The 8,734-nt window shown below is 32.4% G+C and overlaps 1 long non-coding RNA gene across 1 annotated transcript; it reads left to right on the forward strand.

The window, feature by feature from the left end:
- The first annotated feature begins 2,487 nt into the window (after positions 1-2,487).
- On the forward strand, positions 2,488-3,982 carry LOC120354401. Its single transcript, XR_005572989.1, has 2 exons — positions 2,488-2,620; positions 3,856-3,982. It is a non-coding gene; the product is annotated as an uncharacterized LOC120354401 (long non-coding RNA).
- The last annotated feature ends 4,752 nt before the right edge of the window (positions 3,983-8,734 follow it).

Raw genomic sequence — 8,734 nt, forward strand, 5'->3', positions numbered from 1 at the left:
CATAGTCCAGTCAAATGGTCGTTTTTCAGGAAACAGCCCCGAAATAAGTTTTTTCGACGGTTCTATAAATGTATTTTGGGGCATTGAATTCTAATCTGAAATTTGCTAACACACCAGAGGGCGACTTAACCACCAAAATTTTGGACTTTTTTCAAGTTCTCCATTTAATCTCGAGAACCTTGAATTTTACGATAAAAAGCATTCTCTATAAGATATTGAAGATGATAAAATTTCCAATGAATTACGAGTGATCGCACAGGACTAATTTTTGGATTTTTTATCTGAAGTGTTCCACAAGATAAGCATCTTTGAATGTGCGAGAAATTTGTGATATTTCCTCCATTTTCACAGTCTCGCATAAGCAACGTTGCGTATATTGTGGAAAACTTCAGATAAAAAATAGAAAAATCTGTTGTGGCGCACTCACACAATTTCCTTGCCGTTATGAAAATTGATCACCTGACGCTAGTGCAAACGCGCATCGCAAGTCAAAGATCTGAGCCAGCTGGTGACAGTTCAATAACCCTGGATACACACGAGATCTGCTATCTCATCATATTTAATAGAATCAACAGTTGCCAAAAGTTTGCAATTGAATAATTACATTTTCTCAAATTTCAAGCTTATTTTCAATTTAAGGTGAAAATGTTACTGGACATTAATTGAAGAGATTTCCATGCTCAATTTTTTCCACTCGAAATTTTTCGTTTAAATTATATCTGAGACCTGATAATTGGAAATCTAAAATCGAACTTTGCATAGATGGGGCGGAGCTCCTGAAATTTTCACAGATATGGGACTTGTGGCAGTTGACGATATAGCTTATCAATGACTATTTTAGGTATGAATTTGATCAAAATCGTTGGAGCCATTTTAAAGAAAATCGCGAAAAACCCTGTTTTTGACAACATTTTCGCCATTTTAGCCGCCATCTTGAATCGCATTCGATCGAAATTGTTTGTGTCGGATCCTTATAGTGTAAGGACCTTAAGTTTCAAATTTCAAGTCATTCCGTTGATTGGGAGATGAGATATCGTGTACACAGACGCACATACACTCATACATACACACACACACACACACACACACACACACACACCACACACACACACACATACAGACCAATACCGAAAAACCACTTTTTCGGACTCAGGGAACCTTAAAACGTATAGAAATTTAGAAATTAGGGTACCTTAATTTTTTTCGGAAAACAATACTTTCCTTACCTATGGTAATAGGGCAAGGAAAGTAACAAGGAAAGTAAAAAGTAGTCGAGGTTGTAATGAATTTTCTCCTCTTTTCACTCCCATGAATTATACTTCTGTTACCGTTCAAAAGTTACAGCCAATTGAATGATGATTTTTATTTTCTAATTTTTCTTGCGATTTTACTGTTTAAAGAGTCTCTAAAACGAGTAAAATACATGATAGAAACTTGCGATTGGTCTCAAATGAGAGAAAAGTTCATGCTCTATAAGCATAGTTGCCTTAAATTGATCTTGCATTACTGTTTATTATCGAAAAACTGTCGAAACTGTAAAAATGAGAAAAATATCGCAAATTTCTTGATTTTTTGAAACAAACGTATCTTACTTTACGATTATATTTTTACAAAAATCATTCCCCTACATAAAAGAGTAGATTCTTTTCTTCAAATCAAGACCAAGTATCATTTTGAGTTACCGAGACACACAGTTTTGAATATAGAAATCGGTCATTTTTCTATGCATTGAAAAATATGGGCTAAAATACACTAAAGGAGAAATTTTCTATTTTTTCAACAAATTTTAGTGACATGATAAATGATTTTTAACCGCCTTGACGAGCTGATATGAACAAGCTGTATGAGGAGATGTGATTATTCAGTCATTTGAAGTTTTGATCCTCGACGTAACCTTATGCATGCCCCCCACTAGGAAATACTGAAATCATGATCATGAAATACTGAAATAACATCATGAAACGCCCTCGAAATTGGAATAATTACATTAGATTAAAATGTGCATTACAATTTAACTTATCATTGGCTTTTAAGAAAATTAGGTTGCAACAGCGAGGAAACTCAAACACAGAACCATTAAAAATTAAAATTAAGCAAAGGAGATCAGAATAATAGTGGATGATGAAGTAATAATTTATTTTTGTCAAAGATTTACCTTTAAACTCATAGGCTTAAAATTACTAAAATTCCTGCATACAAAATATTATCAATTGTATTTTTTATGCTTGATCAAATACACAGCTGCAAGATCAATAAAAAGTGGTTCAACTGATGAGAGCACAGCAGTTATTTCAAGTCCTTTGACATTTGCAATTGTTAAAAATTTTCTTGTAATATGCTTTGAATTAATTGCTTTTTAGGAAGTCTCCAAACAATAGAGAAAACCTCTTATGATAATATCATTCGAGTTCATAGAGACATTGCAGTCAACCAACCAAGGGAAAACAAGATTACTCGCGATATCAAAAAGGCGATTCGTCGTTTACCAACGGAAAAATAAGAATTACACACTTTCTGAACGCAGTGGCTCATGGTGTCGAAAACATTGTCAATAGGCCACTGCCTCAGAATGAGTGGTTCCTTCTTGATATTGCTGGAGAGGATGAAGTGATGTGAGAAGGTAAGTGTCAGATTGGCGAGATAACCATTACAATCAATGGTCGACAGCCAAAAAGTTACATATTACTTGTACCTTGATTTTAGTATGTGGAAATTATCATTTATATTAAAGCGACAGAGTAATTTTTCATTTCAAATGGGATAACCAATGAATCCTAATGTAATATTATTCTTGTGAAATAAATATTTAGCTGTATCCATAATTTATACCAACTCTGCACTAGTGACACCCTGGGTTGGAGAACTCACTCATGAACTGTTGTATTGTAATTTTTGAAACCCGCAAATTTTCATCATACAGAGTTGATTAAAATTATGAAAACAGCTAAATATTTCTTTTACAAGAATGATTTGAAAGGAGGTTTCATTGGGGATCCTATTTGAAATGGAAAATTACTCTTTCGCTTCAACATCTTTTTCCCTCATATGAATCGAAATTTATTTTTTTTAATGAGAAGATTGTCATGTGATACATGATTTCAATACAGAGTTCCAAGAGAAAATCGCACATTGATATCTCAACCCGTATCAGTTTGTTGATGTAAAAGTTGCAAATTAGCCAGCTGAAATCATGTGTCAGCCCATGAAGGACTGTCTGTGTGACAGCTCCCAAATAGCCTCAGCTGATGTTATGAATGAATGAATGGAAAAACTTTAGTGATTGCATGCAATGAATTCTTCAACTGGCTTAATGATAAATCACAACAAATGTTTTACTTGAGCAATTTCAATGTTATTTGTTATATCCTGAAAAAGGACGAAGGAGTCGATAAATTTTGTTGGCCAACGAGCTTGAGCTGTAAAAAGAGTCGAAGAATATGTGTTCAAAATTTGAAGTTGATTGATCAAATCTTTCAAAAGTTATTGTTGAACATACACACGACGGACAACGACTTTGGCCTTGAGTTGAAAGTAAAAACTCGCTAATGCTCGATTAAATATTTTTTATGGATTCTATATGCATTTTCTAAATGCATTTTTATTGATTTGTATCACAGCCTACTATAGATTATCTAAAGTAAGCCATGTTTGAATGCATTTTCTATATGCATTTTAGTTTGATGTTACTATGATTATATAAATGTCCTAAATATTTATTGATAATCTACAGATGTGGTTCAATCAGTTTAAACATGTGATGATAAGATGTTAGGAACTCCTGACTCATAAACTAGGTAATATTACTGTTTTCATTCAAATAACTGATTTAAAAAAAATTAATTTTCATCTTTTCAGGTTGTCCGTATCTCCAGAAGAGGTTGTAAATATTAGGTGGATAGGAAATATTATTAGGATAGATCTGTAAATATTATAATGTATTAATATATAAATAAATAAATTGCAACTTGAAAATTATGAAGAATATCAAGACTTTTTATTTCTATCATTAAAAAAAACACCTTGTGTGACTAATTTGTTTCAAATTTTCGATGTAGTGTTTTTTCCTCACATGAAAAATCACTGTTGTTGGGTCTAGTCCAACAAGGAAAGTTCAGACTTGATCATTGTTGAAGCATTGTCCAGATGCTGCATTACAGATCTGACTCGACTAAAATTATAATGTACAGCAGACAGCATTGGAATATTCAAGAAATATATTGAGAGTCATAAGAAAATATAATTGGACTAATGTGAATAATAGTGCTTACTATTAAATTGATAAAATCTATCACTTTATTTTTTAATTACAACACAATATAATACAACTTGGATAAAATATAAAAATAGAAAATATAAATGAATGTTTAAATATAGATAGAAATACAAATCTCAGAACCCTTTTAAATTATTTTATCACAACTTAATTTGGACATTAATGCCATTTTCAAGTTTGAAAATGAATCGGAATGCTCCAAACTTGAAAATGGCATTTAATGTCCAAATCATGTAGTGATAAAATAATTTAAAAGGGTACTGAGATTTGTATTTCTATTCATATTACAAAAAAGCCCTAAAGAAAAAGAGAAATAAGTGTTTATATGTGATTGAGAAACTACTAGACAAATGATTATTATGAAAGTTTGGGAATATGTTGTGTGAATAAGTCTCAAGTCTAGTAACACACACATCAATTTTTGAACTTACGATTTTATGCAATCCTAATAAATTTGATTAAATTGAACAAAATTTGACAAACATATATTATGATGTGATCATGAGTTTGTCAAGCTCCTGGTAGAGTTTATAAGGACGGCAAAAAATTGTTCATTCAAAAATTGATGTGTGTGTAGTTAGACTTTGGACGTTCGATAAAAATTAGTTAGAATTTTTATTGTACAACCAAAACTTGAAGTAGCTTTTAGACACATCGATTTTATATCGTGGACGTGCATTTTCAATGATTTCCTCCAGCTGCTTGCCAGTAGTAACATATTGCCATTTAAAAGCCAAAACATAGCCTCCCACATATTTTCTCTTACCTTTGAACCAAATAAAATAGAATTTATTAGGTCATGTTTATTTATGACTAGACTGCCTGTTTATCAGCCGGCAATGTAAACGCAATGCTGTGACAACGTCCCATGTTCATGAACATCACAATGTCCTACTTTTGTTTCTGTTTGTCTGGTAGGAATAGGCACTCGAAGATGAGAGATACTCCCTAAAGTAGGAACTTTGAATTTTACCCATTGAATAGTCAATATTGTAAATAAGGATATTTATTTAAAATAACTCTTATTCTTTTGAAATACAAAAGTTTTTTAAGTTGCCTGATTTGAAAAAAATGTCGTAATTAGTTTGCGTTTTATTTTTGGTTCAAAATTTTTCTTAATAACTCAATATTTTCAAGTTCTGAGAGTTTATTGAATGTCATCATTCTATTATATTCGGTTTTTAATCAAATCAAATTCAAAATTTTTAGTTTTATTTCTGGATTGAAAAAAGGACTCAAATCAATTCAAGAGGATAGCATAACCTATCATTTTTATTCATTCATAACTCCACCTTCATTGTATTATCATTCATCCCATCATCATCACCTAGGCTTAAAATACTTCTACAAAGTCGCCTTTGTAAAATAATAAATAAATTAACAGGATTGGCTCGTCAAGTGCTTCAAAGGTCTAGAAATCTTTCTAGTTTGATCATCGTATGACTTGTTTATCAATAATCACCTCGGTCGGTTCTTCTAAAGTTGCGTTTATACCAAAGTTATCAACAAAATGTTTATTTTTCCGTCCTTATAGATTCTATTACATTAAACGGATCTTGACAAACACCTAAGCACATAATTTGTATGATAAGTTACAGTATGTTCAATCTAATAGAATCTATAAGGAAGGAAAAATAAAAATGTTGTTAATAACTTAGGTGTAGACGCATCTTTAGCTAGGCACTGAAAAGCCTTCCAACGAATACCACCAAATAGTAGCAAAGCTGCCATAATATATTACTAAGAATATTTATGATATGAATTAGGCTATGGAATTATCTGATACTTTCATTAAACATAGGATGTCTAATCTGGCAAGTCGAGCAGTTTATTCAGAACCAGTTATTGCAGATTCGGCTCATAGTTTCCAATACGTATGATTGACTCTTATTGGTAGAAATACTGTATATTTAACATTGAATATAATATTTTTACCCATTTGAAAATGAATATTTCTACAAATTTTGAATTTTATTTGGAAAGCTTTCAATTGTAATTAAGAATTGTGAATAGTAATTGAGAAATAGTAAGATGTAAGTTACATGGGAAGTTGTTAATTGAAGATTAGAAAATATTCCACTTGTCCAACGTCACATTCCATACTTGCATTCTTTGCATGAATTTTAATTCAGATTTAATTTTAATAAGATCAACTGGATTTTCAGCAGAAATTTCTGACTAACATATCTCATTACCGTATCTCAAATTGAATTCATACTTTCTCAAATACTATTCACTATTCTTAATATTACATGATGTGATAACTTCTAAAATACGAATGTCTATTCTCAATTATTAGGCTACAATTGATACTTTCTTGAATCAAATTTGAAAAGGTACTTATAGATTATCTCAAGTCTGGTAGCCTATAGGTAATACCTACACATTTATAATCAATTCAACCAGATTTTAACGAATACTTAGCCGTGATAAAAAATAGCCATTTAATAACAATAATAATGCTTTTATTGAATCAAGAGCTTTTACAAACACAATTTTGTAATAATTTTGAGTCAATACAATATAAAATACCTTTAAATAATAACTTTTCCACTGAGTAAACTGAATTCCATTCAATCACAACAATGTATGAAAAAGGATTGTCTGTTTCATTGTTAAATCATGACTAAGTGCCAAGAGCCGGTTAAATTTTAATTGTGATTAATTCCAGGAGAGCCAATCAGACAAACTGTATTATAAAAAATGCCTTCTCTGATTGGTTCTTGTGAAATTAATCATGGTTAAAATTTAGCCGGCTTCTGTGCAACTGACATTAATTAGAAGTTATTATTAATATAAAATATATCAATCGAATATGAGAAAAATAACATTGATTTAGAAAAAATCATCAGTCTGTAATAATTATTTTAGTAAAAATAGAATTGCTATCACCCGATTTCATTTTTTACCTATTTTTCCATTTTTTTTAAATAATGCAATGTTTCCAAATACCGGTGACATAGCCTATTAAAATTACGCCAAAGATAAGGCTAAAATCAGCGTTTTGAAGTGCATTATCGTATTTCGAAAATTACACAAGGTACATCTAATTGAAATTTTGTAAAGTTTATAACAAGATAAGCAATGCAATTATTACTGATAAAAATGTACTAGAATAATAATGTATTAAGAAAGTAAAACCGGTGATAAGGTTAGTGATTTGTTTCCATAATAGGCCTACATTTTTTATTCACAATAAATTATTTCAAGCTGCCGTACTACTAACAAAGAATTTACTTTATTATTGTAGCTACAATACATACGGCCTATCTAAATAAAAACTGTTGATTGAAATAGTCTTCTACATAATTTATTTTAGACCTTAATACAAATAAATGTAAAAATGATTCAAACTTTTCTATTAGCTAGCTCTACGTAACGTATTGTTTTAAATTATATTCACAGGCACGGCCCTAGGGACTTTGCCGCCCTGGGCGAGATCGGCAACTGCCGCCCCCCCGCTAGTATCCCGTCTTTAATGGTTAATGCCGGGTTCCACCCCTCCTTGAGCGATCGCCTAACGCCGGTTACACATTGGGCGGTTTCTGCCGGGGCGGTAATTTCGCCGTCGCCGCCGTTCGAGCAGTAGTCTATGGACTTGAATGAAAGCTTACACACTGGGCGGCAGAAACGCCACGCGGCTGGCGGTGTTTTGCCGCTCTTGTCTACGCAGTGGCGTACGTGACCAAATGGGCGTTAACACATTTGGCGGTTGTCTACCGTCGCCGCTGATCAGTCGTCTTTCCCAGTTGCTCCAAGTCAAAGGTTGAAAATCAGCCTTTTAATTTGTGTCTTGTTGTAAATTTTGTAAGTTGTTGTGGGACAAAACCCGCAACATATTTAAGGATCGAGATGCAACAAGGAATGCGTGGAAGGAAGTGTGTATGGTGATTAGGGGGGATTTTGAAACTCTGGATGACAAGAAAAAAACTGTAATATGTTATATATTGCTGTCGATTTAATAAAAACGTTCATTTCAATGAATCCAAGCAAGGCGATTTCTCTGCTGTCTTCTTTTCCTTCGACGGCACAACAAAAGTGGTAAAAGTTGTTGCCTTTCTATTTTAAGTTAAACACTTAATAATATAATTATGCTTTTGAAAAATGTGCAAAATACAATTAACTGAACACTCATGAAACAGTGAAGTCACAACACATTTGCGATGAAGAACTACAACAATTATTTTGGCTACTGATCATACGTGGCGGTAATTTTGCCGCTCGATGTTTGGCGGTATTTTTTCCGCTGAATGTGTAAGCTTGACTTTTTTTTCGAGGCTGCGACGGCAGTTTCGCCTCCGCAGCAGAAACCGCCCAGTGTGTAACCAGCGTTACTTTTGTGTCTCCGCTGTGATGCGACACCACAGAGTCTCAGTAAACTCTAAAAAAGTATGTTAAACACTATTTATTGACAATTATAAATATTGGTTAACAGTAAAGTCCAGTCAATATAGACATAAA

Source organism: Nilaparvata lugens, chromosome X, assembly GCF_014356525.2.
Source record: "Nilaparvata lugens isolate BPH chromosome X, ASM1435652v1, whole genome shotgun sequence".
NCBI lineage: Eukaryota > Metazoa > Arthropoda > Insecta > Hemiptera > Delphacidae > Nilaparvata > Nilaparvata lugens.